Below are 18,218 nucleotides of genomic sequence, written 5' to 3'. Positions count from 1 at the left end.
TTATAGGCGAATGTGACGAATGGTAGAATAATGTCCCAATTTCGATGATCTGGTGCGATGTACATGGATATTATGTCTGACAAGGTGCGATGAAATCGCTCAGTCAGACCGTTAGTCTGGGGATGGTAGCTTAGGGTTGTCTTATGAAGGGTGGATGACGCGTGAAGAACTTCGGCAACGACTTTCGATAAGAAGGCCGTACCGCGGTCACTTAGGAGCACCCGAGGAGCGCCATGACGCAAAACGATCGCGAAAAGAAATTTGCTACTTCTTCAGCGGAACCAGTCGGTACAGGTGCTGTCTCAGCGTAGCGTGTGAGGTGGTCGACAGCTGTTATAATCCAATGGTTACCCTCATCGGAGAAAGGTAGGGGTCCATATAAGTCGATGCCGACTACGTCGAATGGCGTGGCGGAACAAGGAAGAGGTTGTAGAAGGCCAGCGGGCGAAGAAGTCAGCCGTTTGCGACGTTGGCACAGGGGGCAGGATGCGACGTATTTGGCAACGGTGAAAGAAAAGCCAGGCCAAAAGAATCGTTTTCTCACGCTGTCGTAAGTTTTGTCAAAACCAAGGTGACCTGCAGTAGCGTCATCGTGGAGAGCCACCAGTATACGTGGGCGAAGCACCCGCGGCACGACTGGGATCCAGCGAGTTCCATCAGGGCAATACACGTAGCAGAGTAGGATGCCATCTTCGAGCTTGAAATTGCGAAGCTGTCGGCGAAGCCTAGCTTCGCCGACAGCTTTGGAACTAGGCGAAGCCTAGTTCCAAAGCGCCGATAAGGCGGTCGATGATAGGACGGCAGTAGTCATCGGCTAATTGCTGTGAGCGGAGAGCGTGCTTGTTCTCAGAGTCGTCAAAACAAACGGTTGTGATATACGTCGGGCAAAGAGATGGTCGGCTCTGGTCAGAGGTGGAAGTGCACTGGGAAGAAAAACAGCAAGTTGATTCCGAAAGGGGACAGCGAGAGAGAGCGTCGTCATCTTGGTGTTGGCGACCAGATTTATAAGTGACGTCAAAATGGTATTCTTGCAGGCGTAGAATCCAGCGGCCAAGTCGGCCTGTCAAATTTTTTAGTGAAGACAACCAGAAAAGAGCATGGTGGTCGGTCACAACTGTGAAGTGCCGACCGTATAGGTAAGGACGAAATTTTTGAACAGCCCAGAAGACGGCAAGACACTCCTGCTAGGTAATGGTGTAGTTTTTCTCAGCTAGAGTCAGAGTCTGACTGGCAAAGGCAATCACTTTCTCACGCGATGTTGCATCACGCTGCAGAAGTACAGCGCCAAGACCGTGACCACTGGCATCGGTGTGCAGGATAGTTGGAGCGCTGTCACTGAAGTGGCCATGAAAAGGATCTGATGTGAGGGCGTGCTCTAGGTCATTAAAAGCAACTTATCAGTCCACACGAAAGGGCTGCGTGCTTTAAGTAGCTCATGAAGTGATGCAGCAATAGTGGCAAAATGCCTATAAAGCGCCGGAAATAAGACACGAGGCCGAGGAAACTGCGCAAATCTTTAGTCCGTTGTGGACGAGCAAAGCTCAAGACCGCGATGATTTTTTCAGGATCTGGGCGAATGCCGTCATGGCTGACCAGATGTCCCAATATTTTAATTTCCTTCTGTGCAAAGTGGCACTTCTTGGTGTTGAGCTGAAGGCCTGCCGAAGCGAGACAGGTGAGGACTTCATTCAGGCGCGTGAGATGGTCATTACAGGTTTCCGAAAAGATAACAATGTCGTCCAAGTAACACAAACAGGTTCTCCATTTTAGGCCACGAAGCACAGTATCGATCATTCTTTTAAATGTTGCGGGTGCGTTACAAAGTCCGAAAGGCATAACAATAAATTCGTAAAGGCAATCGGGTGCTGCCAAAACGGTTTTTTCTTTGTCGTCCTCATGCATAGGTATTTGTCAATAACCTGAGCGGAGGTCCAAGGTCGAGAAATATTCGGAGCCTTGTAGAGAGTCAAGGGCGTCATCAATTCGCGGCATCGGATATACATCTTTGCGGATAATTTTGTTGAGTGCGCGGTAATCAACACAAAAGCGTACCGAGCCGTCCTTTATTTTAACTAGCACTACTGGGGAGGACCATGGGCTTGTTGAGAGACAAATTATATTGCGATGGAGCATGTCATTTACATTTTCTTCAATTACTTTTCGTTCAGAAAGGGAAACCCGATAAGGCCGTCGGCGAACGATAGAGTTACCTTCAGTAATGATGCGATGGTGCGCAACACTAGTCCGTCCCAGTGGTGTGGAAGTGGCATCAAAAATGGCCTGGTGGTGTCGAAGCAATGTCAGCAGTTCTTGGCGTTGGTTCGGCGTGAGTTTAGGATTAATAGTCTTTGCGAGAACAGAGAGGGGTCTGGCGAAACACGCTGCTGAGGCGGAGGGGCGGTGAGCACAACCAGGGAAAAAGGTTGAACATCCACCATGCAACGCAGAGAAGTTCCTTTTGGGAGCACGAGGGATTCACGTGAAGTGTTAGTGGCCACTACTGTCGCTGAGCCGTCGTGGAACCGGACAGGACTTGACGGGAAGGCAATACCACGTGCAAGATGACTATATGATGGTGCTATGAGTACGTCCCCGTCAGTGATGTGGTCAGAAATAACAATAAGCAGTTTTTCGCACTGAGAAGGCGAAACAGTATAAGCAGCGGCAACGAGGGGATGATGTCGTTTAGAAAAGTCAGATAAAAAATCGCTGTCTGTCATATGGATAACACGGTCAACACAAGACCACGCTGAAGCGGTTGACAAAACATCCCATCCAAAAATCATCAGGTGCGCACAAGGTGAGAGCACAGCAAACTGCACATGATGGCGGATGCCGTCGATAACAACTCGTACGGTGCACTTCGCTGAAGGGCGCAAAGGGACGTCATTGGCACCACGGAGTTCAGGCCCATCATATGGTGTTGTCACTTTTCGTAAACGGTAGCACAAGTTAGCGTGAATGACAGAGATTGCAGCATTTGTATCAATCAAAGCTTCCACCGGTAAACCTTCAGTGATAACAGCAATCACATTATACGGGCGATCAGGAGGACTTTTAGTAAGTTCGCGGAGTGCAGTTTGACCTCCGCAAACTGCAACACTTAGTTTTCCGGATGGCGGACAAGGAGAGCGGTTGCGGGGCGGAGAGGGGAAACTGAGCTACGGTATGGGAATGTGGACCGGCGTCGGGATACATGGCTCCCACGAGACTCAGAGGAAGATACTGGAGGTGGGGAGGATCGTCGAGGTGGGCTTGGAATAGACCGGCCTTGATAATATGATGTTGAAGGCATGTAAGTTTCGAAGGTGTCGTAACCACGGCGCTCGTTCTGAAAGCGGCTACCACAGAAGCGGGATATATGTCCTCTAATACCACAGTAATAGCAGACTGGTCGGGAGCGACGCCAAGGTGCGTAATAGGGTGGTGTAGGTTAAGCCCTCTCCATTGCATTGACGTGATTGTAAGTTGGTGCCGGTCGGGGCGGGGGAACCAAAGAAGGGGGGATGCGCGACGTGCGCGTAGGTCGGCGCTGGGCGGTTTGCAGAAGGTTCGGATGTCATAGGGTGGCTGATAGTTGATAACTCTTCTTTAATCATGTTGCGGAGAACGGCGTCATTAGAATGTGCGGAAGAATGATCGCACCCATGTCGATAGAATGGATTGAGGGCTTGGAGCTCCTCGCGGAGGATTGCTCGAATCATTGCCCGCAGATCAAGGTCAGCAGAGGTCGGACCAGTTGCGAAGCTAGGTTGTAATCGAGAGGACTGCAGCTGGTCGAGGCTTTGACAGATCGTTATAATTGAATCAACATGTGAAGAATTCTGGGCAACTAAGGTATGATAAGCCATAGAATTGATGCCTTTTAAGACGTGGTGCACACGTTCAGGTTCTGCCATGGTGGGACTAATGCGCCGACAAAGTGAAAGAACAGCCTCTTTGTAAGACGCATATGATTCATCGGGACCTTGGAGGCGAGAGGCGAGCTTATTCTTCGCGACCTCAGTCCGAACTGCTGGGTCCGCAAAATATTGGCGGAACTGCTGCTTGAACGTGGTCAAGTTAGTGGTGTGGAGTTTGCGGTTAATAAACCAGGTTCTGGCGACCTCAATGAGATAGAACGAAACGTTGAGGAATTTTAAAGCATCGTACCACCGTGTATAGGCACTGCAGCGTTCATATGTGTCGAGCCAGTCATCGACGTCTTCGTCGCGACGACTACACCTAAACTACACCTGTCGCGCATTTGACAAAGGGCTTGGTATGTTTTTTGGTGCAGCCACCTTTCCTTTCTTTCTGCTTTGCAGTGCGTGAGCACAGCTGGCCTAGTTTCTCTGGTGCTGAGAACACCATGGGTACTGAGTACCTGCCGGGCACTTTCTTCAGGTTGTGCGCGACCTTGTGCATGTAAGGTACCACGACCGGTCTTGTCGACAGGTGTAGTTTACACCATACCACTGACCTGTGGAAAGGCCTACATAGGCCAGACTGGGCGCTGCATAAATGAGCATGCAGGGGAGCATGAACGTTCATTAGGCGATAAACATATTAGCACAAATTTGAGCATTGCAGAACCTGCAAATGTCAGCCTCGGCTTAATGAGATCAAGATTCTTGGCAGGGGCAGTAGTGCCAATGCACGTGAGATTTTGGAAGCGTTCTTTATAAAGAACGATAGTAACTGCGTTAGTGACGCGTCAGTCGTCCTGTACAGAAATGAATTAGCCTTTTTGAAAACGGCATTTAGGGTATGAAAATTAGGCACGTGTGACATGACCTCTTGGGCCGCACGCTGCACGCATGAGTTGAATTTCAGTCGCGAGGCCCAGGGTCAACTGATTGTTACTTGCTTTGACGACCTGTCTTAGGTGATAAAGTAATCAGTTTTATTTTACATTCTCGAACGTTTTAGATTTTGACTGCCTTGCTTCGCATAGATGACACGGCCTTTGCTACGAGTGACTGACTGCTATTGATACAGGTTGTTCGTTCTTGTTGTTAAGTTTTTGTTTGTTTGGTTGTTTGTTTTTGACTTCTTTTGCTTCGCATACATGACTCTGCTTTTGCTACGAGCGATTGACTGCCTTTGCTTCACATACCTGACTGGGTTTCCTTTGACTGCTTTTGCTTCGAGTACTTGACTCTGCCTTGCTACGGTTGACTGACTGCGTTTGCTAAGGTACTTATCAGTTAATTTTGGTTAACCTTGTTTTAAGGTGTTTAGTCATGTGTGCTGAGCCATGTCATTCATGAATTCTGATGGCGGAGGGGTGGAAAGCGATTGACCTATGAACGCTTGAGTGGCCGAGAGTATAAATTTGTTCCCTTTTTCCTTCAATAAAGAGTTGGTAGTTTGCGCTCGTTCCGTGCTACGTGTCCCTCTTACTTTTGTGTCGTGTTTGTTGCGCATTTCACCATGACTACAGTAGCACATTCGTTGCACAAAAGTAGCTGAAAGCTCAACGCCGTAGTCATATTGCACCTTGCAAGGCGAGCATGCCCAAAGCACTAATACTCGACTAGGGAGCACAGAGCCCTCCGCTAAGCAGAGCGTGGCTGGGGCCAGCAGGAACCTCCGGCGAGACCCTCGCCCCTTCTACAGTCGGGCTCAAGCACAGAATCAATGGGTCTCCGCTGGTGCTAATGAACAACAGAAGCGGAAAGTTGGCTGTAGCAAAATATGATGCAGCCAACGTTCCAGATGGAGCCCAAGTGTGCAAGCCTCCTCGAACAACTGCAACCTTTACCTGCTCTTGTTTTCAACAGAAGCGGCCTTGTCCTTGTGATTGCAGCGCACGGAACGACCTTGTTCACGGTTGATTCTCGAGGCGCGCCTTTTTAACTTTCTTTGTAATGTGAGGTGCGCGCGTCCAGATTTTCCCCGGATGAACGAAGCTAAACAAAACTATTTCTATATCTTTGGAAAATTTCCGACCTCAATTTTGCCGGTTATCTAAGTGGTTCTTCACCTAATATAAATTGGGCACTGACTTATGCATCTGGAATTCATAGTTCAGCGAACGACGAGCTCGATTTTTACATTCGACGCCAGCGTGCTGCTTTATTATTTGCGGGCGGCAATCATCCTAATGTAGTCTTTATTACGTGCAAGCTAGTATCTGTTCCTCGCCTACGACATTGCTAATAGCACAGAACATTTGGTGGAGGTCCTGAACCGAGTCAAGCGGGTCATGCAACTTATGACGCAGCCAGCCAAAGACCCAGCGTCTCTCCTTTATACAGCCTGCCAGATGAAGATGCGGAAGAATGACTTCACCCTTTTTTTACGTGGTCAGATTCAACACATGGAACGGCGCTACAACGATGTGGGAAGGCTATTTTGCACTGTATCAAAAAAGAGTCTAGTTTGAAAATCATAAAACTATTCTGAAGGATACGGACACATTTAAAGTAAAGCTTTTGATAATCTCGACAAGTGTTGCCATGAAAGAAAGTGGAAATTCTTCTCCAAAGCAAAGAATAGCTCCTTAATGAATTCGTTATCTATCTTTCTGAAAACATAAAGTGCCAGTTTTCTGCAAACACCCTGAAATGACAGCAAAAGAGAGTAAATTTGATGATGCGAGTTATCAAACAACCCTATTTTCCATGCCTAGTGAAAAACACAACCCAAACTGTGGCGAAATTCTAAGCGGCGTCATTCTCAACAGAACAGGTAGTAGACATTTGGATTCTATGGAGCAACTGGCCTCTTCAAGCGTCCTTTGCAATCAACTGGGGCGCCACAGCTACAAGCCGAGATAACCGTCGTGAGATTATCTATGAAGGTACGCCGATTCCTGCCACCGCCAACGTAATCACAGGTTGCGACATTCACTGACGTCATCAGTGAGGACTTCCAGTGAGCATAAGCAATACTTCAGCAACGGCTGCGAGAACCCCTTGGCAACAAGCAATCACGACGAACTGTGTTGCCACATTACGCGGACTGATTTCCAAACGAGACCCTCCAAGCCCCCTCGGCGCGAACAGGTTGGTCCTCGATGCGAACAGGTTGCTCCAGAACGCCGTCCCTTGAACCCCGCTTGCCAAGCTTAGAACGACTGTCAAACCCCAAGAGCTGCGACATCTGTGGGGCATCCAACAGCTGCCCAATCTCCTTCCATTGTGTGGAGGTTGCATACATCCTTTGCCCCTGCTCGCACCGACGAATCGGTCACCATGGTTTTGCATTCGACGCCCCACGACTACCCCCGGCGAACGGCGAGAGAAAAACGACTACTACTTGCACAGAGAAGGGTCTCCAAACTACCATTACCCTTCCCCAGCGCCGTTACGCGCCCGCGTGTCTTTGTCGGTCCGCAACTATAATCACGTTCTGCAAGGAAGGTAACCAACCTACCCCAGGGAAATTGAAGACAGCAACCTTTTGAGGTAAGGTTAATCTATGGTGAACAAACGAAGATCTTCCCCCACCGATGGCCAGTGACGATGCTGCAACAATTGCACCGTCGCTACGCACGACGAGTGCATTGACGGCAACGCGACGAGACTCCAAGCTTACACTGCCGCCCTGCAAAGACAACTCGCCGCGACCTCAGTCCCCGATTCATACGTACTAACACTAAACGCGAATCCACCCTAAATCTAACGTCCTCCATAAACGAGATTCTTTTCGAACGCTGGAGTTGGGGTAACATTTTTCCCCAACAAAACCGGAGAAGTTGCTGGTGGCCTCGGAAGTTCTCTTGGGGAGGTTGTCCTTCTCCAAAAATGCACCAGGAGGTGTCATGGGGTAAATTTCAATTCCAATTATGTGGCGCACTTGCGATTGGTATAGGGAGCATATGCTCCCTGCAAAAAAAAAACATTCATTTGAGGCTAATATGAGATGTTTTTACCGAGGCCTTTACCAATGCTATTAGATTTAATTAAATATCGCCATTGCAGAGCGCTCCACGCCGTCATGTGTAACGGTGCGTTTTTATTGAGTAAGGAATACGCTGTGCATGACAGCTTCGTCAATGTGCACTGTGCCACAGTCTTGCGCCACCAGTGTCCTCCACTGTGTAAAGGCAGCGATCCGATGTGCTTAACCTTTGGCGTTCCTACCCTGTTCGTAAATTATAGGCGGAACTGTGCTATATGCTGAGCCTCTGTAAGCGCAAAATGACCTAGAAGGTGCGGTATATCAAGTTGATATATTGTACCAATATATTTAAATTCCAAAAACATTCATAACACATGCATGATACGACGAGAATACAGAACGGGAAAAAAGAGATATTGAAAGCACACGGAAAGATGAAAAGTTGTAGCGAAAATTTTGGGTCCCACGTTTCGTCATTGGAAACTTTCACATGCGTTCTGTACAGAAAATATGACGGTTCTTTAGATTAACGCGCTAATGCACCACTCTCATGAGGTAACAAATGCATGAATTGCTTCAGAATTTTAATTTGGTAAGGCATAACAACTGTTTGCTAGCTAAAACGCATTCCCCAGTGGGACTGTGGACTTGCATGAGAGAAAAACATCAACGCCTAACACCCAAACAATTTGCGTAAACAACGAGAATGGACGAGCTGCAGGTCGATAAAATGCAATGTTTTTAACAGAAAAGCAAAGAAATTGCAATTTTTCATTCACGATAGTGATGCGTAATTCACAAAAACATTTTTCAGCAGGAAACAGTCAACTTGAATCTATGGTGAATAAAAAGCTAATTTAATTTCTGGCCACCCGTTCGCTTGGCAGTTCTACTAAAACCACAAAAAACCGGTTCAAAAACATCTGGTGAGACGAAACGGAGTTAAGGTAACGCAGAGAGAAAAAACATTTTTTTCGTGCATATATGCAACATATGCAGCCATTCGCGACCTTGTTCCTGATCACCTAACTGGGTGCACGCACTGCTCCAACCTGTTGTTTTGAACTGATAGCTTTATATCAGAAGACTACCACAGAGCGTGCGAGCTGGGCTTGGCGAAATGTAACGTAGGTACTTCATTGACAATGCACTAATGATGTGTCGTTCGAGCGCAGGCGTATCATCAACTAAATGATAAAAGCAACAGGTCCTTAAAACCGCAAACCTGGTGTAATACTTCCCTTTGTTCTGCAGGACCCTTAAGTGCTCTTGACGGCCGTCTGGACGCGATTAAGAAGCAAAGCAGAAAACATAAAATGAGATTTTCTGCCCAAACAGGAAAATGCAAGAACATTTATTATTATCTTTTCCGACCAGAAAGACAGATCACTAAATTTCAATCATTTCCTTCTAGGCGGCCATATCAAGGCGAAGATCATCGGCAGGTCAGGAGCGCGACAAAGAACGTTCACCGGTGCGCATGCAGAAAAGTCGATTCAGAGCGAAGCAAAATCCAACACATCGGTCACAACGTCCACTAAGTGAACAACTCGCAGAGGCGTCGTTTCATTCTCAGTCGAACTTCGAAACCGTTGAAGGCGGGTGTGCCGCCGCTCACGTATCTATTTCAACAGTGGCCGCAGGGAATTCGGACGGTTAGCCAAGCTAGTCATAGAGCCCCAATTGAAGAATATTAGGCCTACTCCTACGCAGTGTCCGCTTCACTGGTTGCATTACGATCATTAGCCGTACTCGCGCAGGCATCTTTGCACTCTCATTCCTAGTCAAACTCGTTGGATGAAAACGCGAATCTGCCGCTCAAAACAACTGTTTAAACAGAGGCCGCATTAAAACGTGCGACTGACCGGGCTCCATTCAGAGGAGCAATTTTAGAGGTTATGCCTACCTCTATAGAGAGTTGCTGCTTACACCGGCGGCGTCACTCTGCGCGCAGCACGATGCTTTCGCCGTCAGCAGCGAGTGCATCTCTTGCGGAAAACAAAACTTGCCGCTTTGAAAGCTAAACGGATAAAACAAATACGCAAAGAAGCGTACATTACACTGCGCATCCGTAAGTAACACAGCGTCACTTCGGCCTTTCTCGACCTCGGTTGTCATACGTTCTTTTTTATACACCGTTAGAATCGTGGCTTCAGAGCTTCGTCAATCCTCCACCAGAGCTCCACGTAAAACCAGACAGATTGGCTTCGGTGTTCACAAGGTTCTCTGCTCTGTTTTAACCGGACTTCGTTCCCATGGCACGGATGTCAAAAGCGGGTGGCTGTGGTTAGTGCTCAAATATCATGTATTTCGTCTTTAGTGAGTAGGACACCAAGGCGAACACGCAGTGCAAAGGCACGAAAGGCTAACTTCAATTTGTTGTAGACAATCGTACAGTCACTGCCGTAGCAGATACCGAAGCTTCAGATTCAGTGACCATTCGACTATTCGCCTCCTAGCTGAAGACACTTGGGATAGCCCGCTCATCCGAGCATCTGGTTGCACCCTCTTTACGACGTTAGGATTGAGGCACTGCACGATTAAAAGCAAACGGACACGCTTACCCGACCACCTTCGGCATCCTGCGATAGTGCTCCCACGACCTAATTTTTGGGCATGGACGTTCTGAATGAACATATAGCAATCATCGACCTTCACTCAAAATTCATCAAGCTTTCGAGAGATAAAAGAATACCCGCTGCAGCCATGTCGACGCATCATGTTGCTCCAAACGTCATCGACGAAGAATTTAATGTACCTCCTCGACCAAGAATCTTCGCGGCGGTAGTTGCGGGAGATATGGAGACTACTGAAGGGTTTGTGGAAGGAGGCAGCCAGTCACACTTGGGTCGTGGACTGGAAACGCAAGCGGAATTTCCAATTTCAGATATGGACAAGCTAGCTCACTGATCATTAATTTCCCCGAAGAATGCCGGCATCTCAACTAGGGCAAAATGATAGGTTTTCCCTAATATTTACCAGGCTGCCGACACGTTTTCGCCTGACGCGAATAACCCAAAAACGCCTATCCAAGGCTACAGCCCTCGTCCGATGTCAGCCCAGTGCTATTTGGAGGAAAGCAAGTTTCAAGATGCACCATTCTTCAAAGCTAAAGTGGATGTTTTCATCAGCGTCGGAAGTGGTGGACCTCGTTACGACAGGCGCCGCATTGTCTCCGAAGAACCCGCCCGACCTTAGCGACAAAGCTCCTAGTGTATCATCGCAGAAACGCTAGGCCATCGGCAGTCCGACTGAGGAAATGCTTCGCGATTACGTAACCCTTGGGCGGTTTCGTTCGATCTGGTGAAGAAGATACCCCCCTCCACTTCTGCGCAGATTACCGCGGATTATACAACATAACGAGGAAGACCGCGATCGATAACATAGAGAGAAAACTGCGTTCATCACACCAGATGGCTTTTTCGATTTCAAAGTGATGCCAGTTGGCATCGGCTCCACATCAGCGACGTGCATAAGAGTAAGTGATACTGTGCTGGCAAGCTTGAAGTAACAGATATATAGAGTATATTTAGATGATGTCTTCTGTTTTAACTTTGTAGAAAACATGAAATGGGTTAGTAGAATGCTCGACGCAATCAAGGCGTCCCGCCTAACGTTGAAGGCAGAGCAGTGGCACTTCGTCTACAAGGAGGTGATTCCAGGCCACGCGATTAGCAAGGAAGGAGCTCGGGCAGACCCAAATAAAACAAATGCGATCTCGCTGTTTCTTCAACAGTGTAAAAAAAAAAAACAATTAGTGCGCCATTCCTTGGGAAGGGCGCAAAATACCGGTGCATTGTGAAAAACCTTCTGCACATCGAAGAGCATCTGACTAATCTTAGGAAGACTGAAGTGCCATTTGAATGGCACCTTCCAAAAGAGAAAGCCTTCCAGAAATTTAAGCGCCGCCTGCAGTCTTCTTGTGTTCACAGGCGCTTCGATGAAAACGCGAAGACTTAACTTCATACCTACGCAGGCACCGGGCCTGCGCCGTCCTTGTTCACAGGAGTGCCGGTGTAGAAAAATATACCGCTTGGGCTAGCTGGTCCCTCTCATAATCCAAACAGAATTATCCAGGTCAATGAGTTCATCGTTATAATTTGAGGCACACCGAATATCTGTCCATTCATAACAGTAACCGACAGCCATACGCATTGCTGGCTCGCCAATTTGAAAGGGCTTCCCGGCCGCTTTGCTCGACCGAGCTTACGTGGTCAAGAACTCGGCAACCCAGTTGTGTCCAAGTTTGTCTATAAGCAATTTGATGCGACCAGTTTATTATTACGAGCCCCTGTAGACAGACCGCTGAAAGAAGACAACGACGAAATTTTCTTGGAACCAGTAAGAGCTGGTGGTTTTGAAGCTAAAAGCTTCACTACGAAGGTCGGAGCCGAGCTTCGCGTATGCCGCGGCCGAGTGACGTCACGCGCAGCGTACATGGCCGCATCCGTCGCTTCGCTGCCGGTGTCAGATAAAGGTTTCACGTGTCTACACATAACCTAGTTCTGCGCATGCGCGGGACATCACAGCCAAGGTAAGGTGCGCAGACTTCTCGCCAAGCTCTGCCGGCGTTGCCTAGCAACGCTGAAAAGGTGTCCGACTCCAAATCATTAAAAAAAATAGTTTCCATCGGACATGGCAGTAATTGAATTGCAGTAATGAAATTACTGTATTTTTTGTTACTTTTTTGTAATTTGTAATGTAATGAATTACTTTTTCGGATTGGTAATTTGTTAATGTAATGAATTACTTTTAGTAATAATTTCGCACCAAAAGTAGTTAATTCCCTTCGAACTTCCTTTTATTAAAGTGCGCCACTACTCCTTCAATAGACAACGAAGTAGAGTGCCGCGAAAGCGGGAACGACGTGCGGGAAGATCGGCAAAAGGTGACAGAATTGGGCAGAACAGTGCGTCTGAGACCTCGTGTGTAGCATATGGTCATTTAGTGCGGTTATCTCATGGCAATCATTCTCCAAGCAGCAGAATAAAAGGCGCAAAGGCAATGCCGAAGGGCCAGATGGTCCAAGAGGGCCCTAGTTGAAAACTAGTTGGGATGGCGGCGCAGTGGCACTCCCTGTTGCGTCGGCTAGGGCGCAGTGGTGCCTGCTCATACTCGTCACCACGGGGCGAGGGAGGATTGGGGTTGGGGGAGATAGGCAGAAATGTCCATGGCGTGAGCCACCGTGGCTTGAGCATTACTGAGCAGTGAGCACAAGGTGCCGACGTTGATTCTTGGGACTGCGGAAGCAATAAATAACATAGCTTCTTCGGGCAAATCACATTGCAGAGACAGCTCCGGGCCAGCAATACGCTGGTTCGCCGGTTATTTTACGATCGTTCTACCAGGCTTCTGCTTTTTGTTTTTGCTGTTGTCTTGCCTTTGTAACTGCAAGTTATGTAAGAAAGTAAAGGAATAGCTCTCTGGGACGGAATCTGGCGAGAAGACGAAACATTGTGTGGGCTTAGCGTCTGGAGAACAAGTTTTGTTTACTAGCTTTACTGTGTTTTTGCATGGATGGAAACTAGGAAATAATTTAAAAGTAATTTAATTACTCAGTAGAAGTAATTGTAATGTACTTGCTGCAATTTTCAGCAAGTAATCATTTATGCAATTTTCAAAAGCAATTTTGCCATGTATGGCCTCCATCAGGGAATGGACCTCCGTCCCTCGGATCTCCAGCCGAGCGCTTTACCGCTGTGCCACGTACCGGGTCGTGAAGCGCTTTCCATAATTCCGCTTGTCTACCGTGAGGATGATAGCGGCATTTCGCGAGTGACAGATACAGAGAATGGCGCACAATTTGAAAGTACCAAGGACTAAAATAGTTAAGTCCCTCAATTACGGTGACATCAAGGATGTGACGTCACCCACCTGCCGTCAGCTATGAGGACCAAGAGGGAACGAGTGCGCTCCAATGCCGCCGGGCGGCGCTTCTTGCCTTCCGGGAGTGACCGATTCTCCGCCTTTCCTTTCCTGTAAACGAATTATAGAATGGCAGTGAAGTTAGACGCGCTCGAGATGAAGCCAAGGAGAGTTTAGCTGCTGGCGAACGTCGCAGAAGACTGGAGAAATTAACTTCTGATTCCGAGGTAGTCACTGCTTTTGGCTACGTATATCCAGGCATAGTAGAGCTAAACCATCTTTCATTTTTTCACAGCAATAGCACTCAGACCCTCAGGTGAAAGGCCTAGCCGATTACCTAGAGGAATAATGCTTTCCCTTTCGCTATTTCCGGCGTCATTTGTCGTTGTTCCTTTCAAGCAATGATATCCTCGTGAAGAAGTGCGCACCCGACAGGTACTGACAGTATCTTTCTGGTTATTGAACAACTGGGTGGCGTTCAAGAAAAAACCAAGAGCGCTTATTGTTGCGAAAGCAACACTCTGCTAGCCGTCGAGCCATTTCGCGTGGCACAGCGTGGATCAAGCTGTGCATGCGCCAGGAGCCGCGCGACATAAAAGGCAGCAGCTGTTGCGTTGAAGCTGCCGTCGTGGCCGCACTCGGCCGCGCGCTTCATCGGTATCGGAGGAGTGACGTCGTAACCACAGCTGGCGCAACCTGCGCATCGCTCACTCCATTGGTTGTGTGGAGAAGAGGTGTGTCTGGTGTATATATAGCTAGGAGCGCACGGCCATAATCGACCACTACGGAGAAGGAGAACCCGGCCGCTCCTCAGCGGCCCAGAAGACTAAGAACTCATCCAAACCCGAGGTGATTACCTGGGTTGTGGCTGCTCATAATAGAAGGAATAATAATAGAAGGAAGGTAAGAGAGCTAAGCGTGCTAACACAAGCTAATCCTGAGCGTAACCACGCAGCAGTATTTTTCGCAACAGCTAGGTTTAACTGGAGTTAAAACATTGCAAATTGTTTCTGTTACTTGGCCGGCCGCAAGCTGGTTACATTCTGGGATGAGGCGTTCGAGCACGGGTCACTTATAGCCAGTGGGAACTATCAGACAACCGATACCCGAACAAAGCGCATGCTCACGCAGCACGCAACAGCGTCACGTATGCTTCAGGTCGCACGCACAAATCTCCTTTTTCTTAACACGTATTTGCCACTTTGTACGATGCAATCACACTGGCTGATAACTATAAAGAGTTCGCCGGTCCCTCAGTGCGTAGTGACGCTGGTTTCAAGGGTCGCTTGTTACCGCAGGGGCGGGAGCTTGGGGTGGCTCGGTGTTGCTTTCAACATTCCAGAAATCAGGTACAAAGTCAGTAATCGTACTCTGCCTTCGGCTCTCGATGCTGTAAAAGTGTTGGTCCTGATGACGGTACGAGGTGAACCGTCATCAGGACCTTGAATGAAACAGTAACAGACTGCTTGATAATCGTGTCAGAAACCAATTTGTCAGGCATCAGTAGTTACGCATGAGAACCTCATCGCGGATGTTGAAAAGCGCTCTCGTGCTCTGCGCGCATCTCGGAGAGATGTTGAGACACTCTTCCCCGATCGAGGGCTTGACGGCCTCGTGTTGTGTGAAGTCTCCTACCTAAGAAAAGGTTTACTGGCTTTTCTCTTGTGGTCGTATGCGGCGTGTTGCGGTGTGTCATCAGAAACGACTGTAAGGGGTCTTACAGGGAGTCTTCCTTTCGCCTTTTCCGCAACGTAGTTTTCATTGATTTTTAAAGAGAAAAATGAGTTTCGCAGGCATGCGCACTGCGAGCGCACGGCGCAAGATCGTGTTGTTGAAGAAGAAGATTAGGACTGACGCTTCATCAATACCTCTCTCTCGGATCCCCAGGTTAAGAACCCTCGTTACAATTTGGTGGAGTGTGCTGATTCCACCCTTCATCTACCATCCTGGAGATACGCAGCCGCCCCATAGCACCTACAATCATAACCGATTTGAGCCAGTCCTCTGCTTCTCCGCCAACCCCAGTCGTTTGTCCAGGAGCGCTCCAAGCGGGACCCGGCCATATTCAGCCCGACTGATGAACACGATGCGGAGGATTGGCGTGCTCTTACGAGCGGGTAGGCGGCAACAACCGTTGGGACGAAGCACTGAAGCTGAACAACGTCGTATTCTACCTGATGGACGTTTCGAGCCTCTGGTACCATAACCACGAAGCCGAGTTCACCAGCTGGTCAGCCTTTAAGCGGGCCTTGTCCGATATCTTTGGCGGCCCTGCTGTCCGAAAGCTGCGCGCCAAACAGCGCGCCTTAAATCTAGATGCCAGCAACACTGTGAATCCTTCACCAGCCATATAGAAGACGTTGTGAGTCTGAGCATACGTGTAGACGCATCCATGCCGGAAATTACTCGTATCGGGTATATTTTAAACGGCATCGAAGCAGACGCCTCTCAGATGTTTGTCGCTCGCAACTCCAACACCGTTGCCGAAGTCTTCACGCTTTGTCAGACATACGAGGAGCTTCGCAAACAGCGCATTCCCGCCCCATCACCATCCATACAGCCTGATGCATTATCAAGCTTGGTTGTGTCGGCGACCAGCAGCTCGCTGCTCGACCAGATCAAGGATTTTGTGCGCGAGGAGGTCGCACAACAATTACCCTTCTTCAAAGCGTTCAGGGCCGTCCTTCTAACCTAGCCCCAAGCCTTCAAGCTGTGATTCGCGATCAAGTGGCTGAGGCGCTACCAATCACTCCTCAGCAGGTTCCAGTCGCAGCGGCCGCTACGTACGCCGACGTCCTCAGACGCCCCAGCACCGAATCGCATTTCTCGTTCCGCCCTCCCCCTCTCTCTCGACCTCCACCGCTTCCAGCCCCTTCCAATACTCCTCCGCCGACCTCTGGTCGTTCGAACCCTTTGCGTACTCGGGACAATCTACCAATTTGGTGCACGTGTGGTGCTGCTGGACACATTATGCGTTACTGTGGTCGCCGCGTCGTGCCGCCTACAGATTATTCAGGACCCTACGCTTACGAGCCCGCTGAATATACGCCACGTCCCTCTTCTGCCGACCTTGAATTTGCTGCCAATCGACCACCTGCTCGCCGCCGCATTCCATCACCGAGGCTCTCGATTTCAGCGATGCGCCGCTACACAAACGAGCCTCGGGAAAACTAATTAACGCAGTTCCCGAGACAAGAACTGCGAGTGCGTCGAACAATATAAGGCCTCGTTTCGTCCTTGGGAATGTGATTGAAGTTGTTGTGGAGGGTGTGACTGTCTTAGTCCTTGTGGATATTGGTGCTGCTGTGTTTCTGTTGAGCCAAAAACTGTGCCGCAGGCTACGCAAAGTGACGATGCCTTTACCTGACCTTTCGCTTCACACCGCTAATGCGCAGCGTGTCTTGCCTTTGGCGGCTTGCACAGCCAGGGTTTTCATTCAAAAATTTCTATATACCATCGAATGTCTCGTTCTGTCGTCGTGCTCTCGTGACATTATTTTAGGGTGGGGCTTTCTCTGCGACCATCACGCCATTATAAACTGCGCTCGCGCCGTATTCGATATCGATTTGTTTCCTGCGCCCAGCAAGCTGACTGTGACTGCCAACATCGGGGTCCCTCCGCGCTTATCTATTACCATTCCTCTTTCCTGCCTCTCCATACCTGACCTGACGGCGCCCTCATTTTCTCCCCGTCCGAGAGCTTCCCATCTCGCCACGCCCTGCTTCTACCCTACGCTGTGCTCACTGTCTAAGACGGCTGCAGCCTAATTCAGGTTTACAACTCTGCTGAGCCCCTGCTCTTTTCTCCAAGTTGAGTGCCTTGGTATTGTACAGCTCATCAATGGCGTGATCATCCCGGAAAGTTGCGCTGATTGCTTTCTTCCTGTCGTCTCACTTACTTTGCCTGAGCCTAACTCTTCCGATGCAGCCAAAGTCTTTGTTGGTTCTGTCGATGCCAGCTTCGCCCCACAACAGCGCTCCCAACTTCTTCACTTACTGGAGAAGTATAGCTCTTCGTTCGATATTTCAAAAAGCCACCTTGGCTGCACGGCTACAGTCACCCACGAGATTGATACTTGTACCCACAAGCAGCTGCGTCAGCGTCCATACCATGTCACGGCAGCTGAACGAGATTACTGAAGACCAAGTTGACGACGTGCTGCAGGGGGGGGGGGGTGTCATTCAGCCGTCCAGTAGTCCGTGGGCCTCGCCTGTCTTCCTTGTCAAGAAAAAGGATGGCTTGTCAAGAAAAAGGATATATGGTTTTGCGTCGATTATCGGCGCCTTAACAACATCACACGCAAAGACGTCTATCCGCTGCCGCGAATTGATGACACCATAGACTGTTTACAAGGGGCTGAATTCTTTTCGTCGTTAGACCTGTGATCAGGATATTGGCAAGTACCTCTGGCGGATGCCGCACGCGCTTAGACTGCTTTTGTAGCACCTGATGGCCTATACGAATTCAACGTCGTGCCCTTCGGACTTTCTAACGCGCCGACCACTTTTTAGCGCATGATGGAT

Source organism: Amblyomma maculatum, chromosome 6, assembly GCF_055883805.1.
Source record: "Amblyomma maculatum isolate TAMU_Amacu chromosome 6, ASM5588380v1, whole genome shotgun sequence".
NCBI classification, from domain to species: Eukaryota; Metazoa; Arthropoda; class Arachnida; order Ixodida; family Ixodidae; genus Amblyomma; species Amblyomma maculatum.
Note: the sequence above shows the minus strand (reverse complement) of the source record.